General features: G+C 34.6%; 1 long non-coding RNA gene across 1 annotated transcript; it reads right to left on the bottom strand.

Annotated features, from left to right (window-relative positions):
- Nucleotides 1-10,992: 10,992 nt before the first annotated feature.
- On the bottom strand, nucleotides 10,993-12,253 carry LOC140055109 (uncharacterized). Its single transcript, XR_011846625.1, has 3 exons — nucleotides 12,202-12,253; nucleotides 11,745-11,818; nucleotides 10,993-11,015 (listed from the first exon to the last, which is right to left on the bottom strand). It is a non-coding gene; the product is annotated as an uncharacterized lncRNA (long non-coding RNA).
- Between the last annotated feature and the right edge of the window lie 7,533 nt (nucleotides 12,254-19,786).

Raw genomic sequence — 19,786 nt, 5'->3', positions numbered from 1 at the left:
AGAAGGTTCGAGATGTCCGATGGTACAAATACAGTACAGTATAAATAAATGCGGGTTTTCCCCTTTTCTAAAGAGGGTCAAAGGTGAAAAAAACTGTTGCGCAAAATTTGCGCAACTTGAAACCAAGTACTGTACATAAATAATTAAATTTTGAATTCAAAATCATTTTTTGAATAATTATTGTTAAAAAATGTATTGATGACTTTCCGGATCCGAATTTCCTCCTGGGCCAACGATGATGGCGAGAGTTTTCCCAATATTCCCGATGCAATTTCCTCCCGGCCCGATATACCTAGACGATATTCGTGCTACGAAATAGAATTTTTTTTTTCACCGCTTCAAATCCATCGAAAAAACACGATTTTTAACGTTGATTTTTAGGCAATACCTATTTTCGATACCGCCCTCTACAGTTTGAATTTTTTTCCAAAATATTTTAGCGCCCTCTATAGTTTTTATATGATTTCTTAAAATATCTCGATGTTTCATTTTTCTAAGTTGGGAGGTCTAGGCAGTAAAATTGCGCTGAAAATCATGATTTTTTTGTGCAAGGATAGTACTGTATAGTATAAACTGCACATAATGCACTAAACAAAAGCAGCAGTATAACACATTAGCACACTAAATTAATAAATGCCGCTATAAAACCCCTATAAAACACCCCTATTTTGGGTGTTTCGAAACTAGAGACCCGAGACTAGAGACCAGAGACCCGAGACCCTATACGAAAAGGGAGACCCCACTATACGAAAAGGGAGACCCCAAATATACGAAAAGGGAGACCCCAAATATACGAAAAGGGAGACCCCAAATATACGAAAAGGGAGACCCAAATATACGAAAAGGGAGACCCAAATATACGAAAAGGGAGACCCAAATATACGAAAAGGGAGACCCAAATATACGAAAAGGGAGACCCAAAATACGAAAAGGGAGACCCCAAATATACGAAAAAGGAGATCCAAATATACGAAAAGGGAGACCCAAATATACGAAAAGGGAGACCCAAATGTTCGATAACTTAAATACGTCAATTTAATGTTTTTTTTAACTTTCTGGTTATCTGCTCGTGGCGTTATTGTCAGAAGGGTTTCTGCCATTTTGGTGTATCGCTTTTCACAAAAACTTACAAACAAAATATTACCATGATGCTGTTTACAGTTGCGCAACATTTCATGAATTTTGCGTATTTTATCAGAATGAGAATTTTGAATTTATGAGAATAGGTTGCGAGCTTACTTATAGTTTGAGCATATGAGGTTTTTTTTATGTATTGAATAGGCCTATCGTTTTTTAATATATTCATTTCTTTTTTTAGAGCGCAATCAAGTTTAAACTTTGTTATGTCCGACAGCCAATTCAGGCCCGTAGCCAGGGTGGATTTTTTATGGTTCGGGTGAAAGTATTTATTCTCTCGTTACTAATCATTATATCATTACCATTAAAATTATAATTTTACATTGTTTCATTATCCACATAAGTGTACATTGATTCATAATGAATTGATTGATTGTATTGATTGAAAACATATTTTCACAAATCATATTAAAGAAGAAACTTGATGTAAAAAAACATTGAGTAATAGCCTGGATTTATTTATATATGTTCAAATTCAAATATTCTTTATTCATCCTCTATCATGAAAATATACAACAACAATATATGAGAACATAAAAAGATGAAAAGGAAACACATAAAAACTCAAAAGAGCTTGATTAGTTGTGTCCCCCTATGTCCCTAACTAGCCTAAAAAACTAAAACATAAATAATAAAAAAGCTAAATCCTGCAACAAGTATAATTTTTAAAATTATTTGTAAAATGATAATAAATGTTCTTTAAACAATGATTTAAATATATATATTGATTTGGTACTTTGTAGTTCGTAATTCAAGTCATTCCACAATTTGGGTCCCACACATGACACAGTAAAACTAGTAGAAGTACGATTACGTTTTCTGAGTCTCATTTTGTCTTTAGATCTTGTATTATAATTATGGTAAGAACCATTTTTAATAAAGAGCGAGGAAAAACGCACGTCCTGATTAGTAGTAACATTATACATGAAAAGCCCAATTTGGTACTTATTGATATCCGCAATTTTAAGAAGTTTAAATTTATAGAAACATTCAGTCATTGAATCATTAAACTTTGACCATGTTATAGCTCGTAATGCCCTTTTCTGGAGTTTAAATAACTCATCTAAATAACTTGGAAATGTGCTACACCATATTATGTTGCAATAATTTAATACTGGTTCAATGAGTGATTTGTATATTGTCCAGAGAGCATAGGTTGGTAAAAAATGTCTTACTTTATATAGTATGCCTACATATCGAGATATTTTCCTAGCTGTAACATTGATGTGGTTCTTATATGTGAGAAATTCATCAATATGTACTCCAAGGAATTTAGTCGATTTAACTCTATCTATTCTTTTATTGTTGACATAAATATTTACATTCTCTAAATTACTTGGATTTCGCTGATTGCGGAAAATTATGTAATTAGTTTTTTTAACGTTGATTGATAGTTTATTGCACATGAACCAATCCGAAACATTTTTTAGTTCACCATTAACTAGTTCTATGAGCGTATCCAAGTTTTCGTGAGATGCAGATATGTTTGTGTCGTCAGCAAATAAAACAAAAGATAACGAGTTTGAGCAATTAAATACATCGTTAATGTACAAAATAAAAAGTAGAGGCCCCAGAATTGAACCCTGTGGTACACCGCAATTTATATCCATCAAACACGAACTTGTGTTATCAATAGACGTAAATTGTTTCCTTCCACTAATATAGTTTCTAAACCATTTAAGGGCCGTGCCTCTTATGCCATAGTGTTTTTAAGAAGTATATCATGGTTGATGGTGTCAAACGCTTTTGACAAATCAATAAATATTCCGATGGTATTTTTTTTCTTATCAAGCGCATCGGTTATTCGTTCAACCAGATCTATAACGGCCATAAAAGTAGAACTGTTTTTTCTGAAACCATATTGTGCATTATTAAGGATGTTAAACTTTGTGATATAATTATTTACTCTAATTTGAACAATTTTTTCAAGAATTTTTGAAGCGGTAGGCAGAATAGAGATCGGCCTATAATTACTGACGTCACTTTTATTGCCAGATTTAAAAATTGGAACTACTCTAGCTACTTTCATACTATCAGGGACCATGCCTGTCTCAAGAGAGAGGTTAAAGATATGTACAAGAGGAGATGCCACAGCAGCAATAATATGTTTTAGAATGCGATTACTTAAGTTATCAACACCTTCTGAATTTGAATTTTTGATTTGACTAACTATTTCAATGACCTCTTCTTCATTCGTAGGATTGAAAAATATGGATTGGGATTGACTCTCTTTCATATATTGTTTAAAGTCAGAATTGTTTACATTCGGTATTTTGTTTGCTAATTCATTTCCAATGTTGGAGAAGAAGTCATTAAAAGCGTCAGACATACCTTTTGGATCACATACCAAAGTTTTATTACTATGGTTAATTACCTCATTTGGCTTAACACTCGATTTTTTTCTATTTAGAACTTCATTTAAAACTTTCCATGTTTGCTTTGAATCGTGTCGAGCTGCATCCAGTTTTTTGGAATAATATTGTTTTTTTCCGAATTCTAATTAAATGAGTTAATTTATTTTTGTACTTTTTATATATATTTTTTAATAATTGTGTTGGGTTTTTAAGGTATTTTTTATAAAGTTTATTTTTCTTTTTTATTGAAATCAAAATTCCTGTTGTGATCCATGGTTTTTTCTTTGTATTACCATTTGGCTTATTACTTTTTGTAGGTATGTTATTATCTATGAGATTGGATAGTTTTTTAATAAATAGGTTATATGATGTATTGGTATCTGTGCATAAATATAGTTCACCCCAATCCTCATTAGAAATAGCAATAAGCAAGTTATTTAATGTTGTATCATTAATTATTTTTTGTTTTGTAATTGGAGCTTGTGTGTTAGTATTTAATGACAAGTGTGTTGTCATGAAAATGGGTAGATGATCGGTAATGTCAGTGACTATTACTCCACAATGCGAAATGTTATCATCATTTGTAATAATATTATCTAAAATTGTAGCAGAAGACGATGTTATTCTGGTGGGTAAGTTGATTAATGGATTAAAAGATGTTGAGTAAATAATGTTTGTGAATTCCTGTGTTGTTTTTTGAATGTCATATTTTAATAAGTCTTGATTAAAATCTCCTAAGATATAGCAGTTTTTGTTTTCGCGATTAAGTTTATGTAAGATTTCTTCCAGATCAGAGTTAAATGAGTTGACGTTTGAATTTGGTGGTCGATACAACATACCTACAATAGTATTTTTGCCGTTTGTGTTTATTATTTCTAGAAAAAGTGAATCAATGGAGTTATCATTAAATACAAAATCATCACGTGTTACGGTGTTGATTTGTTCTTTTAAATATAGACAAACTCCACCACCGACTCTACCTTCTCTATTACAAGTGTACATATTGTATCCATTGATACAGTGAAGCTTTTAACGCTGTGTAAATAAGCCTGCAAACTCTCCTCCTACCCATCCTAGTAAAATAAAATCACTCGCGCCGCTTCCTTATAGTAAGGGCAACAAGGGCCTTGTATATAATTACTAGCCCAGATACTAGCCAGGGCGGGAGTACGTTGTTGCATTGATGAAAGTTTAGAGAATCGACTGTCAATAGGAAATAATGATATATATTTCAATCTTTTGTGTTCCCATCTATTTTTATAAAATGTAAATATTAATTAATGCGAAAGAAGTAAAAATAGAATGTAACATTCTCGGCTGTATATTAAATAATACAGATGTTTATAACATCTGCTCTGTGTAATGTGTCATATTGGATAATGATTGAAATTGTTCGGGTCGCCTTCATAGGGTCAACTATATTGTGTTTTGAGAATATCCCCTTCCCAGCATGCCAAGCGAGCTGCCTGCCTGCGAGTTCGGCGGAAAACAACTGTTGTGAACGTTCGAAAGGCGACCCTCGGCCGACCTAAAACACTGACTGTGAACAAAACTTTGGTTTTGAGTTTTTACAGTTAAGGCGGCTCTGGGCCGACGTAATAACTGTATATTTTAGGTTTCCATTTTCGTATATTTGGGTCTCCCTTTTCGTATATTTGGGTCTCCCTTTTCGTATATTTGGGTCTCCCTTTTCGTATATTTGGGTCTCTGTTTTCGTATATTTGGGTCTCCCTTTTCGTATATTTGGGTCTCCCTTTTCGTATATTTGGGGTCTCCCTTTTCGTACATTTTGGGTCTCCCTTTTCGTATAGTGCGGTCTCCCTTTTCGTATTGGGTCTCGGGTCTCTGGTCTCGGGTCTCTAGTTTCGAACCCCCCCCCCCCCCTATTTTCCATCTTTTTATAATAGTCTAGTCCATAAAAGTACAGGTGGCCAAAAACCGGCACCTCGTAGCTGCGCAATAAAGAAATGCGCAATAAAGAAATGAACAAATCATTCAACTGCATGCGTTTTTGAATACGAAAAGTAAGTATCAAGGTTGATGCACTGTGAAATAAAAACGAATGAATGAAAATATACTGTAAATAATATTTTATTTTCGATTTAAGTGAACGGTCATCACACTTTACATTTTGTTGTGCTTATACATCCTTGTTTCGTTGTGCGCGTCTCCAGTGTGGCACTATCTGGATATATATATACTGTATACTTAACTATTATATGTGTACATGCCATGTACGAATATAATACATAAATATAATAATATATGTATATATGCACATTAATATAATTCTCTTATTTATGAGGTACATTGTTAAAAAAATACATATCTTTTGAACAGTATACATAAGACTAAGATTATTTTGATGTTAAAAAGTAACCACATTTACATTCATATATATTTTTAAAAATACAATTAATTAAAATATGTCGATGGCAATAAAATGACGATAAAAATTGATTTAAAAAAAACGTACTTATGAAAAAGTGATTATTGTTGTTCTATTCTGTTCGTGTCCGTGTCTGGGTAGAGAGGCTATAAACTCAGGGGAAGAGTATAAAGAATCTTCCCTTTTCACCAAGAAAAAAATGGATGAGATGAAAACGAAGAATGCAAAAGCTTGAAAAAAAGGGTGTTAAGAATGGATAGGATGGAATGATATATATAATGAAAACCGTTTTAAAAATTAATTTAGCAATAGTAACTCTGCCAGTGGTGGAACGGTTATGAGCAGTCACCCCAGAACATGAGCAGCCCCAATGCAACTACCCTTAAGAGTGCTAAACCTGCATTACACCACTGAACACATAACATCTACATAAAATATTTAATGAACTACATTAATAAATACAGCTTACTTACTTACTGAGTATATGAGCATATAATAATTATACAGTGTTATAGGAGTATAATATAATATAATATTAATCTATATATAAAATATAGTAATTTTTCTTTAAGTAGCATTAAAATTATACAAAAACATACTATTTTTTTTGGTCCCTGTTCCATCAAGTTCAAGGTTTTTCTTTATTTTGAAAGATCAATGATAAAAATCATGGACTGGCTTAAACTGGCTCGGAGTTTACAATCAATTACATCTGTAAATGGCAAGGGCATATGCTGGTTTACTTCAGCATGGAGTGGTTTTAAGTTTATAGAAATTGCTGGGGTGGAGAATGAGAATTTGAACCTGTACATGGAAATTTAAACCTGTACTTTTCTGGAAATTGCACATGTTCACTAAAAAATCCCAGTACTGCACTATATTCAATAGGATAAAAATACAATTAGTACAGATAATATAACCTGTACTATTGGGACAGAGTGGAGTTGTGGCTTGGTGGTTATGATGCTTGGCTACCATTCCAAGGGTCCTGGGTTCAAGTCCAGTCACATGTCAGGATTTTTTCTAAGGACCAAATTACAACTCCACTCCCAAAGACCTGTAATAAGACTTTGTTTATGTAGAGCATCTTGTGTATATATTTGTCTTATGAACCTCTGAGGGTCCCTAATGATCAGCATTAGCTGGATGGATCACCCTCATTAAATAAATTTACTTGCCCAGAATGGCAAAATTTTATAAATGAAAAACCTTGGCTCCAATGGTTGGCCGAGGTGGAATCACATTTTGAGAATATAGAACCTATTTCCCTGGAAATTGCACTATTCAACCATTTTACTGGTAATGTATGTATTTATTCAGAGGATTCAAAACAGTGCTGATCCACTGCGGGCAATGCCTCAGTGGGAGGGTACACATGCCCACTACGCCCTTGAAAGGGGTGAATTCCTCTATGCTTAAATACACATACCTCAAAACTACTTACTTTAAAAAAAAATAACTACTTAAATTTATATATTATAAAATTAGTAAAAACATCTAATAAAAAAACTACTCTATGTACAGTGTACTGATAAAATGCTTAAATGCAATTAATTATTTATTTATACAATACCTATTAATACTATGATCATGTCACTGAATTTTGTTTTATACAGTACATCATAGGTTTTGGCCAATACCCCAAATTTGAAGCACAGTACTGTATAAACAATGATTGATGTTTTGGTAAATTTGAGGTACTGTAATTTTTGTCTACCTGTCAAGAAGACTAAAACAATTCTTTTTTATACTATTATTAATTAAAACAATTAGTTAAATCCTTACAAATGTTATAAGCTATTGTACAAAACTGTATAAAATTTAGCTCATCATTATTAATCCACTTCAAACCACCATAAAAAATTAAAATAAGAAGAAACACACATGATGTTGTACATTGGCCTGAGAATGTAAACAGTTTACACACATTAATATCAAAATAATGGTATATTCCATACAATACTATTGAAAGGATGACCAGAATCACAGGAATTAGTACAGAAAGAAAAAACCAATTATCTGCAACAAAAAAAAACAAACAAATTTTAACAACCTAATAACCATTTGTTTCTAGGAAACTGCAGTAGGAAGGTTCTAAACCAATTTTACTGAATAAAAAAGTGTTTGGTTCATAAGATACAGTAGTGTAACAAGTTAACAGTTTTACCAATAATTTATTTATTATTTACCTCCGCCAAGGAGGTATATGTAATCGGTAGCGTGTGTTTGTTTGTTTGTTACTTGGCAAAAAGAATTTTGCCAAGTATAGTATTCACTTTGTTTGTTTGTGTGTATGTATGTTTGTATGTATGTTTGTTTGTTTGTTTTCAAGTTATCGTTCTGAATTTTTGGGTGTAGATAGGTTTATACTTTCAGACCATGCCTATTGAAAATCAACAACATTGGTTTATTAATAACTTCACAAATAACAAAAATGATATTATTTTCAGACCGGCTAGTGTTACAAGATAGGAGACAATTTTCAAAAGCCGGTGAGCAGTTTTAAAGTAACACGTAAACTGAAATTACATTTTCTCGAGAACTACAGTACTTGTCCAAAAAACCTCATTTTTGGACAAGAGGCAAGGGTTATAATTTGTGATTTGTAATTTTAAAACAAAAGTTGATTCAATGTACCGGCTTTTTCATACGAGTACCGTATATTTCGGTGTATAAGTCGCACTTTTGACACGCAAATTTGACCTCTAAATTAAGGGTGCGTCTTATACACCGAACATAAATGCCTCACCACACAGATTGTACATAGGCCTATGCTATCGTCACCTCGTTTGCTACTGCTAGGCTAGGCCTAGCTACAGTAACGAACTAACGTAACGGCAACCTGCTTCTGCCTAGTTTTCAAGGCATTTTAGCATGATGTTATACTAAATATGATGAAAAGATTTGTTCATTATGGCGCTCCCATAAAATTTCATTTGTAAACGTTTACGTACGATTAGAATAGTATTTATTTATACAGTAGTTATACGCACGATCGCCGTACCCCCAGCGCAAGCCCTTTCTTGGTGGCCACATGGTGTATTTATAGTTATACGCATGACCGCCGTACCCCTAGCCTAGCGCAAACCCTTCTTGGCGGCCACATGGTGTACGGTATTCGACTAGTATATTCTCCAGTTGATTATAGCATGGACCTAGCGTATACACTTCTCGGATACATAGATACTAATCGAATACGATTGTCCGTGAAAACGTGCGCCCTCTCGAAATGATCGAGCGAGGCTAGCCCACACACGTACGTGTTACACACACGGTCATCATGCACTCGATGTTGCGGCGAAACTCATGAATAACAAGTTAGAAAGAACTTGTTGAGGCTGGGCGCGGCCGAGCCTAGGTATGAAAAAACCTAAATAAAGGACGCCGTTGTAGATATAACAAAATATATTATTACAATAATATTGATTACAATTTAAAAAAACATTGTTTTGATGAAAAATAAGGTGCGTCTTATACATCGACGATATAAAAAATACCGATATTTTACTCTCAGTTAGGGGGTGCGTCTTATACACAGGTGCGACTTATACACCGAAATATACGGTAGTTTTAAAAAACCTGTTTCTTTTTAAATTCACCCGTTTGTTTTTGGCGTTGCTGTTCTATTGTTATTCAAATTTAACTATTGATAGTTGATAATTAGTTTTGTTAATACCAGTGTGTGTCCTTCCTTATTTCATTCTGTACATAGGTATATACTTACAGAACAAGCCTATTGATTTTCAGGTAAATTGATATATCTTTCGTACGATATATTAAATAGCACGCATTCTGTCTTCTTTTAACATGGACATATTCTTTAATATGGACCAAAACATTAGTCGACTGGTCAAGCGGTTAAGCTTACTACATGGGTTAAGGCAGAGGCGCCGCAAATCGGCACAGCTTCAAGGCACTCCTCGGTCATTATTCTGGTCAATCTTGATTTCAGAAAGGTCATTGTTGCAATGCCGAAATTGTTTGTATCAAAAAATTATTTAAACAAATTATTAACCCCAGCAGGATTTTAACAATATAAAGCTAATGCCTAAAGCAAAAAAAATGTATCTTTTAACATGCTCCGAGTCAGTGGATATATTTTGCCAAGTACTTCACTCAGTTTCTGAGTGCTTTCATTTGTTTGTTTGTTTGTTTGTTAGCAGGATTACTCAAAAAGTAATTACAAGATCTTTACCAAAATGAATATACGGATAGATATGTGGTCAAGGACCATTCTATTAAATTTTGGGACCATTTAGGACCATGGTCCCAATTCTGGACCACTTTTTCGTTTTTTTTTTTATGCGAGTAGTTTAAAAAACCTATTTCTTTTCAAATTCACTCGTTTGATTTTCACGTTGCTGTTCTATTGTTAGTCAACTGAAGCTATTGTTAATTGAAAGGCTTGTTACATAACCATTACACCAAACTCGCATACACATGCTTGTAGTGAAATTAGCCTAAATCACAAACAGCATTAAGACACAGACAAATATATATATATATATATTTCTTTTTCACCGGAGAAATCTTATGTAGGAGAATTTTACAGTAGGCGGAGGTATGCACTCTCGGAGTGTCTTTCTAGTTTATTTATATAAACAGTTACAGTACCTTCATTTTCCTGATCCTGAGACATTTGTTTACGTTTTGACTTCTTTTTTTGTTTTTTCTCCCATTTGGAGTTCTGATGTCTCTTTGGTCTAGATTTGATAAGCTTTTTCTTTTCAGTACGCCTATTGTTACAATCAGAAGCCCTTTCTTCTGATGATGCTGATGCGGAATGAGGATCCTCATTGAGGTCAGAGTCTTCAGTTTAAAAGAGAAAACAAGATTCTGATCTTTAGTTTTGTTTTTTAAAAGTTACATGAAATGGTAAAGACAAAATCTTTCGCTTCATAAACCTCATCTTTATTTATTTATATAAACAGTTACAGTACCTTCATTTTCCTGATCCTGAGAAATTTGCTTACGTTTTGACTTCTTTTTTTGTTTTTTCTCCCATTTGGAGTTCTGATGTCTCTTTGGTCCAGATTTGTTAGGCTTTTTCTTTTCAGTACGCCTATTGTTACAATCAGAAGCCCTTTCTTCTGATGATGCTGATGCGGAATGAGGATCCTCATTGAGGTCAGAGTCTTCAGTTTAAAAGAGAAAACAAGATTCTGATCTTTAGGTTTGTTTTTTAAAAGTTACATAAAATGGTAAAAACAAAATCTTTCGCTTCATCAACCTCATCTTTGAAGAAAAACACTATACCAGAATTAAAAATAAAGCCAATTCCTCAATAAAATTTCCATCAGATTCTACAAACAAGGCTGAAGTTGAAAGTATTAATTTACTAATATTATTATTTGTTACTTATAAAGCGCATTTACAAAGATCAAAGCACAGATTCACCATTCATAAGATTAAAGTGCTGAACAGAATTCATTTGTCTGTGATGAGATCAAAAAGAATTCTGTCTTCCCATCATTCAATCTATCAACCATCCAGGTTTTTTTTTATTTGAAGGACTAGTTTGTGCCGCATGTCGGTCACCAGGCACTTTAGGATTGCAGCTCATTACAGCTGTATTGTAGTTGTAATTACTGTACATTATATGACAATAATGTATAACGTCTTACACAAAAACTTTTAAATTTGATGATGGATCTGATGATGATCAGAAAATCCTGCTGATGATGCTGTTGGATAAGGAAGTCAGAATCTTCAGTTCAAAAGAGAAAAAAAGTGTAATCTTTGATCATTTTTTTGGTGTTGATTGTATTACTTATAAAATGATAATGGGAAAAACACTTCTCTGATTATATAAACTTTTCAAATCATTGATCAACTTCATGTCTTAAGGGAAAACTAATAATTACCTGAATTAAGATTTGACAAAGAATCAGACAATTCTTCACCGTCAACATTTTCATCAGATTGTACAGCAGCAAGGCTGAAGTTAAAAGTATTCAGAAGAGAAAATTATATGACAATAATATATAACAATGGAAGGTGGTAGCTACGATACTGCAATAAAATATAAGTAAATATTAAACTAGGAGAAAGGTCATTAAAAATAACAGAACCTGTTTGAACATTGGCCTGAAAACTTTCGTCACCAAATAAATGTAAACATTTATTATTGTTTTATAAAACAAAACAAACTATACAAAAAGTTGGGTAATTAGACACATTTACTGTATGATGATTCAATATTTCAAACTTTATTTGTTCATCTTCCTGAAAATGAACAAATAAAGTTTGAAATATTGAATGATAAACCAAACCAAATATTAATCATTGTCGAAGATACCATAGATAAGCAAGCTTAATTACCTTGAATGATGTGTCAGGCCTGGATGTGTGCTTCTTGAGAAATTGTCATTTACTGAAAAAAGTATAAGGTTAATACACTGTGATCACAGAACACAGAAATACAACAGTCTCTGATCATTTGATAGGAACTTTATGAAACAGGAAGCCACAGGACGGTGCTCATGAATAATTTATGCATGAGCTTTAACAAAGTGGGCGGAGCTTACGAGTGAAATTCTGTCGTCTTAACTTTTTGACGATACTTTGATAAAGTTGCCATTTACCCGTTTACGGAGAATGACTAGAAATAATACATTTCTAGTCCCAGTTATGGAGTAAGTATCCATAGTTTCACAACACCAAATATATATTTGATTTTTATTTGGTTTAAAAGCGGCCACCCTTGGGACCACAAGTGGCCGCTTACAGGAGGTTCTTGCTAATAGAGGGCTAAAATCATGTATTATGGCTACAAACGATATTTTTCAGCATTCTTAACGCAACAGGGCTCTACATTCTCCATTTTAAAATTGTTTATGATCAGGTGGTTTAGTATTATTTATGATTTTCAGACAAATTTTTAAAGCTTTATGCATAAAAATGATTGGTCAAAATCTGTGTAGTAAAAACACAGGAATGTTCTTCACAGTACAAATGACAAAATCATTACATAGTCACAACCATTTTCTTTTTCTATTTGCATAGTCTGAATCCTGTCATTTATTGTCACAAACCCTGAAAACAAAACAACAGCAGGCCTATTAAAAACGTCAGGTGTAGGCCTACTAGTATTTATCTTTATTTTCATTTATTAGTCGTGTGGACGCGACTCTATAGTTCACTATGTCGGTCGGTCGGTCTGTCTGTCGGTCCGGTATCACTATGCGTTTTATCGCTTTTCTGTACTTTTGAATTGTTTTGATGTACAGAAAAGTTTTAAAGTACATTACTTTTTGAAAGTTCATTTTTTCTGAGAGCACGCGACTTATGGCTGTTGTGTTGGCCTTGTTTTTTAACAAGTTTGGTAAATTTGGTAACAATAAAAACATGATTATGAAATAAGTGTCACAGGGCGTTTTATGTACCATCCTTGGTAATGATTTTGTACTGTTGTTATTTTATGTATGTGATTGATACGGTTACCAAATAAAATCAATCAGTTCATGGTTTGAAAAAATTACTAATTAACTGTTGTTTAGCAACACATTGGCTAATACTGTACGTCGCAGACATTAGCGACTGCTGTGAATAATTTTGGACACATCCATCCGCTTATGGGGAATGGCCGCATAAGAGATACCAAACGCACTAATTAGAATAGGAAGAACAGGCTTTTCAAAGTGTGGCCATTAATGTATAAGAGGTTTGGCATTAACAAACAACAAATACTCTACTTACAGTATTTCTCAACATACGTCTTGGCTTTATTCAAGTTCACAGTTTCCAGATATTCACAACATTTTTTTAGGTTTTTTTTGTCATTTTTCAAGACATTGCTATCCAAGAGGCATTGTAGGGTGCAGTATATACTTTTATTATGATTGATTTGAGGACATTTCTTTTTGTACATAAACAAAAAAGTTTCCCATCTATCTTTAAAAGGATCAATGTTTTTACAAACATTTATAAGCATTATTGTGAACGAGGAAACTAATTGAGATTTTTGTTTTGGCTTCTGTTTGCCTATTTTTTTTAAGAAAGCTTTTTGTAAGTCATTACGCCCCATGTATTGCAATGCGTCATATAGAATAGCAAAGTCTGTTTCAGAAAGAAACTGTTGATGTTGTAAACTCTGAAAAACGTTTATTGCTTTCGCTTTGAATTGGTTAACCAAAACAGAAGATCCAATAAATCGCAAACAGTCAAGCTCATCCTCTTCACAGATTTGTGTTGACAACCACACTAGACCGTGGTCAAAAATGGAACTAGCCATTTTTACTAAAATCTAGAAGAATTATAGATTAGTATTGTTTATAGCCACTAAAAAAAATCGGCAACATGATAAAAAAAGAATTAAAAAATACACAATTTATATATACTTTATAATATTATTTTGCCTGACGCATAATTAATAAGGGTCATTCTTCAGTAAGTGTCTAATTTCAGGTTTATAACAAAATCAATTGTAAAACTTGCATTTTTAAAATTTTAAAAGTTTATTCAGATAAATAAACATGTATTACATGGCAAGCGTATGTTTGGCGCAATCTTTATTATATATTTCGTATTTTATTCGTATTTATAAATACATGGTTCAATGTTGTTGTTGTCATATCCGTCACATTTATGGAATATACAAAGATAGAAAAAATAACGGGTTAGGAATTATTTTTAATGATGAATTTTCAGTCTCTATCACACTAAAGTATCGCCGGGACACGATTTTAGACACATACTTTACTGAAGATCACACTGCTAGCATACTGTACATACAATTATTAATTAAATCACTTCCTACAATAAATTTGGTAGCAATATGTAAGATTAGGCTTTAAAACAGAAGAATACCTAATAGGAAGAAACACCGATAGTAAATGGGAAGAATGCAAATACCTCGGTAGTAACTTGGACACAGAAAAAGACATTAAAAGAAGAAAATCACTAGCAGCTATGGTATAACAAGCTGAAGTCGTCGCTAGAACACAAAACGATGTCTATAGACGTGAAATGCCATTTGTTTGATGCATACATAGCAAGTATTTTCTTATATAACAGTGAACTCTGGGTACTAAACAAAAAATTACAAGAGAGTATAGATATGATTTCGATCCAAGTCGGCCCTATACCGTCTCGGCCAAAGTCAAGTCGGCCCCAAGTCAAGTCGGCCCCAGGTCAACTTGGCCTCACGTCAACTCGGCCAAAAAATAATCGGTCAACTCGGCCCCGTTAAAGTATGGAACGCAAAAAGTGCAAATGAAGGGGATTGATAAAATAATATTTATTCACATTTTTGATTGATTAATAAGCATTCATACTATTATTAATGATTATAATGAACATTTGGATAATAAATAGGAACACATTGTTGGCCCAATAATGATGATGCACGTACGTGGGCGCGTATGTTCGTTTGTGCGTCAAAATTCAATAAACATGTCCGATATGCGAGGACATTTATTAGGTGTAATAAGATTGTTTGGTTGAATCATTGATGTATAAAATAATGTTAACTCCATTGTTGAATCACGCGTAGATTTCTTCAGTGTATGCATTTGATTAGGCGACAACATCTGAGACCAATTCGTAGCTGCGCCTCCCTACCTGCGCCTTTGGCAGCTATTTCGATATACAACTGCTACGTGTTTTCGCTGGGGATTCCCCTTTTTTTAAAACGCAAATCATGGACAAAAACGATATGTACGATCATTTTTTCTATGGCCAAATGGTGGAACGTAGGCCTACGTTTTCGATTTACTAAAATGTGATAGGCCTACCTGCACGAGTTTTTGTAACACACAGGTACTTCTATTCATATCGGCAATGAGATCATTTTTTTATATTATATTTTTTATTTCTTCATTTTTTTTAAAGCGTGGATAGTAATAATCATAATAATATTAAGCACTTTTTGCGTTCCATACTTTATTGTGGCCGAGTTGACCGATTAGTTTTTGGCCAAGTTGACTTGAGGCCGAGTTGACTTGAGGCCGAGTTGACTTGGGGCCGACTTGACGTTGGGCCGACTTGACTTTGGCCGAAACGGTTTGGGGCCGAATTGACCTGCACCCATAGATATATATCACAGGAAAATGTTGCGAAAGATGATAAATATTAAATTAACAGATAGAGTGTGTAACATGAAAATATCCCTTACAAAAAGTTCTATAGAATTCTATAGAGTTCTATAGAACATTTTATAGAGCTCTATGGTATTCTATAGAAGTACAAAATTTCTATAGAAACATATTTCAATTTCTATAGAATTTATTTAGTGTCTATAGAATGTTTCTTTTTTTCTATAGAACCTATAATTTTATAGAATTTCTATAGGATTTATTTATGAATTTATATATGTGATTAATACATTGTCTCACCATTATTGAAAGATCATGGAATAAATTGGATTGATAATTACGTTTTTATTTTGCCAATAACAATAATACCGTACTTTTTTTTTCATCCCTTAAAAAAAATTATATGATAAGCAATTTTGCATGTAAAAGAATAGGATGTTTCTTTACCAGTTTATATGAGATAACAAAACAAGAAGAATGGAGTAAAAGAATTAAACGAAGGAGACTAAAATGGTATGGACACATAATTAGATTACCGGATGATACCCCAATCAAACAAACAATGAAGGAAACTAACAGGAAAGTAAAACGACCCGTAGGAAGACCAAGAAATAACTGGATGAATCAAATAAAGAAAGACTTATGCACTTGTCAATTGCATGACCCACTATACGACCCCCGGGAGAGGTGCGTCATTTGTCAGATGTGCGTCATACTTTTGAATACCATGACGCACCCGTGCGTCAAAAAGGTGACTTACCTTTAGGTGACCATGACGCACCCATTTTGACGCACTGTGGCCATGTTGTTTATGATATGGTGGGTGGTAAAGTGACGGACATTGACAAACCTTGTTCATTGATGTGACGTACCATCTAGGTTTTTTGACGCACCCCTGCGTCAGTAATTATTTGTAAATGACGCACCCATGACGCACCTCTCCCGGGGGTCGTATAGTGGGTCATACAATTGACAAGTGCATTACAAGGACATGTAGACACTAACACAATAACCATAGAGATATTATTATATCTCTATGCAATAACAAACCACCCTGCCGTAAACAGACAAAAATGGAAACAAATTGTGGAAAGCGTAATGTCGGAAGACAGAAAACGTTAAAAGAAGGAAGGAAAGGCTTTCTTCAAATTTTTAAATAAAACTTATTTTTCTATTATTATTATACCTAGGCTAGGCCAATAGCTAGCTAGCTATCTAACCGGGCCTATACTAGGCCTGCCGCCTACTACTACTCTAGGTAGGTACTAAGGAAAGGACTGTACTAAATTTCGCCTAGCCTAACCTCCCTCAGGGCAGGGCCCATCTAGGCCTAGCTAGGCTGTAGGCCTAGTTAAGTTAGGGATACTAAAATATAAATTAATTGGAGGAGTTTTTAAAAATCTTACCAGTAATAAATGATGGTCTTTATTTAGACTTTGGTTTGAAAATAATCAATCAAGGGAAAATTGTACGACTGCTATATTGCAACTAATTTACGATACACACAAGCCACGTACACGTTTGTTCTTTGGTGGCAGCAGCAGAAGCAGCAGCGAATCAGGGATTTCCCCCGTTTTGGGGTACGGTCGATGATGGCCAGCAGGGCCATGCCATGGTGACGCTGGAAAGACACAGGAAGAGTGTCTGACCAAAAAAATGGACCAAAACACACTGGAAGAAGTAAATTAAAACAAATGAATGACCGGAAATACCAATGTAAAGGCTGTGTAGGCCTAGGCAGGCTAGTAGAGTAGTCCTAGATTATAAAACTTCTAGAAGTAGCAACATGCTGCTGGCAGCAAGTTAGCGCGCGAGTAGTTGAATTTTGAAAATAGAGGGCGCAATATAGGCGACAATCACAGAGCCATAATAATTATTTCGGAACTTCACTTTTGTAGCAGTGGCACACTTCACATTTTGAAGGTGCATCCAACAAAAATATATAAAAAATGAAAAGCACAAAATAGACAAAAACATAGGTAATCTTACTTAAACTACATACGGTAACATGTAATAAAACCCATTCATTTCCCTCCTTCCCCTTCTCCCAATATAACAAGTAGGCCTACAACATATAATTTAAATAAAACCAATCACTAATAATGACACCCCCCCCCCCCCAACCCCCACCTTACGTACAACAACCATGACGGAAATATAATTACATATTAACGTTATTTTCTCCATAACTACAATAGAAAACATATAATAACCATACCAAATTAGCGTATCCAGATATTCACCCCCTGGACTTTTAACCCCCCGGAAAACTACCCCCCGGACAACCACCACCTGGACCACTACCCCCTTAGGACAACTACCCCTTTAGGACAACTACCCCTTTAGGACAACTACCCCCGGACAAATACCTCCTTAGGACAACAACCCCCTTAGGACAACAACCCCTTAGGACAACTACCCCCCGGACAACTACCCCCCGGACAACTACCCCCGGACAATTACCCCCTAGGAACAATTACCCCCCGGACAATTATCTCCCGGACAATTACCCCCCCCCCCCCCGGGTAATTACCCCGCGGACAACTACCTCTGACACAATACTCCCCGTAGGACAACTACTTCCTGGACAATACTCCGAGGGCAAATAATCTTTTAGGACAACTACCTCCGTAGGACAACTAACCCATGGACAACTACCCCCGGACAATTACCCCCTAGGAACAATTACCCCCCCCCCCCCTCCCCGGGTAATTACCCCGCGGACAACCACCTCTGACACAATACTCCCCGTAGGACAACTACCTCCTGGACCTGGACAATACTCCGAGGGAAAATAATCTTTTAGGACAACTAACCCCTGGGCAACTACCACCCAGAAAACTATCCCTTTAGAACAATTATCCCTTTAGAACAACTATCCCCCGGACGGACAACTACCACCCAGACCATTCAACAACCTGACTCTGCAACAGTGTATAATAGGAATTAATAACTATATTTTAATTCGTTACTTTGACGAATTACTATTCATTATTGTAAACAAAAGTAAAAGATTGAACATAAATATAGCCTGGTTTAAACTGAAGATTGTCACACATGATCATAGGATAGTCGAACGTATTATATAGTACTCCCTGTATTTACTGTAAAGACTGGGTTCGCTAATAATAATAATAATTTTTGCATCAGGACAATGCTTCGATAACCACTGGTCTTAAAAGAATTAATTTTTGTCTCAAATTTGTCATATATGTATTTTTGTACACTTGAAGAATAATATCACTTTTGATATTTGACCTCAATGTTCACTCACCGAATAAACGGCGATCTTTAAATAAATTCCCCTCAAATAAACGGTGATCATGTCACTCCCATGAAATATCATATGGAATAATCGGCGTCTATTTCCATTAGATTATACCCCCTCCCATTGAATAAACAACTTTCTTCCAATAAATGTCCACCTAAAAACCACCTAAACAATAAACAGCCCAGGCCGTTTTGTCAATAAATACGGTACTTTAAATCTAGCACATCTAGGGTCTAGCGTGCTGTTAAACAGAATAATCGGTTAAAAACGGGTGTTTCGAAACTAGAGACCAGAGACCAGAGACCCGAGACCCAAACGTACGAAAAGGGAGACCCCACTATACGAAAAGGGAGACCCCACTATAGGAAAAGGGAGACCCTAATATACGAAAAGGGAGACCCTAATATACGAAAAGGGAGACCCAAATATACGAAAAGGGAGACCCAAATATACAAAATGGGAGACCCAAATATACGAAAACGGAGACCCACTATAAAAAAAGGGAGACCCCACTATACGAAAAGAGAGACCACACTATACGAAAAGGGAAACCCTAATATACGAAAAGGGAGACCCAAATATAGGTCTCCCTTTTTGTATT

The sequence above is a fragment of the Antedon mediterranea genome, chromosome 7 (assembly GCF_964355755.1).
Source record: "Antedon mediterranea chromosome 7, ecAntMedi1.1, whole genome shotgun sequence".
Lineage (NCBI taxonomy): Eukaryota > Metazoa > Echinodermata > Crinoidea > Comatulida > Antedonidae > Antedon > Antedon mediterranea.
Note: the sequence above shows the minus strand (reverse complement) of the source record. Positions and strands in the feature narration are given on the sequence as shown.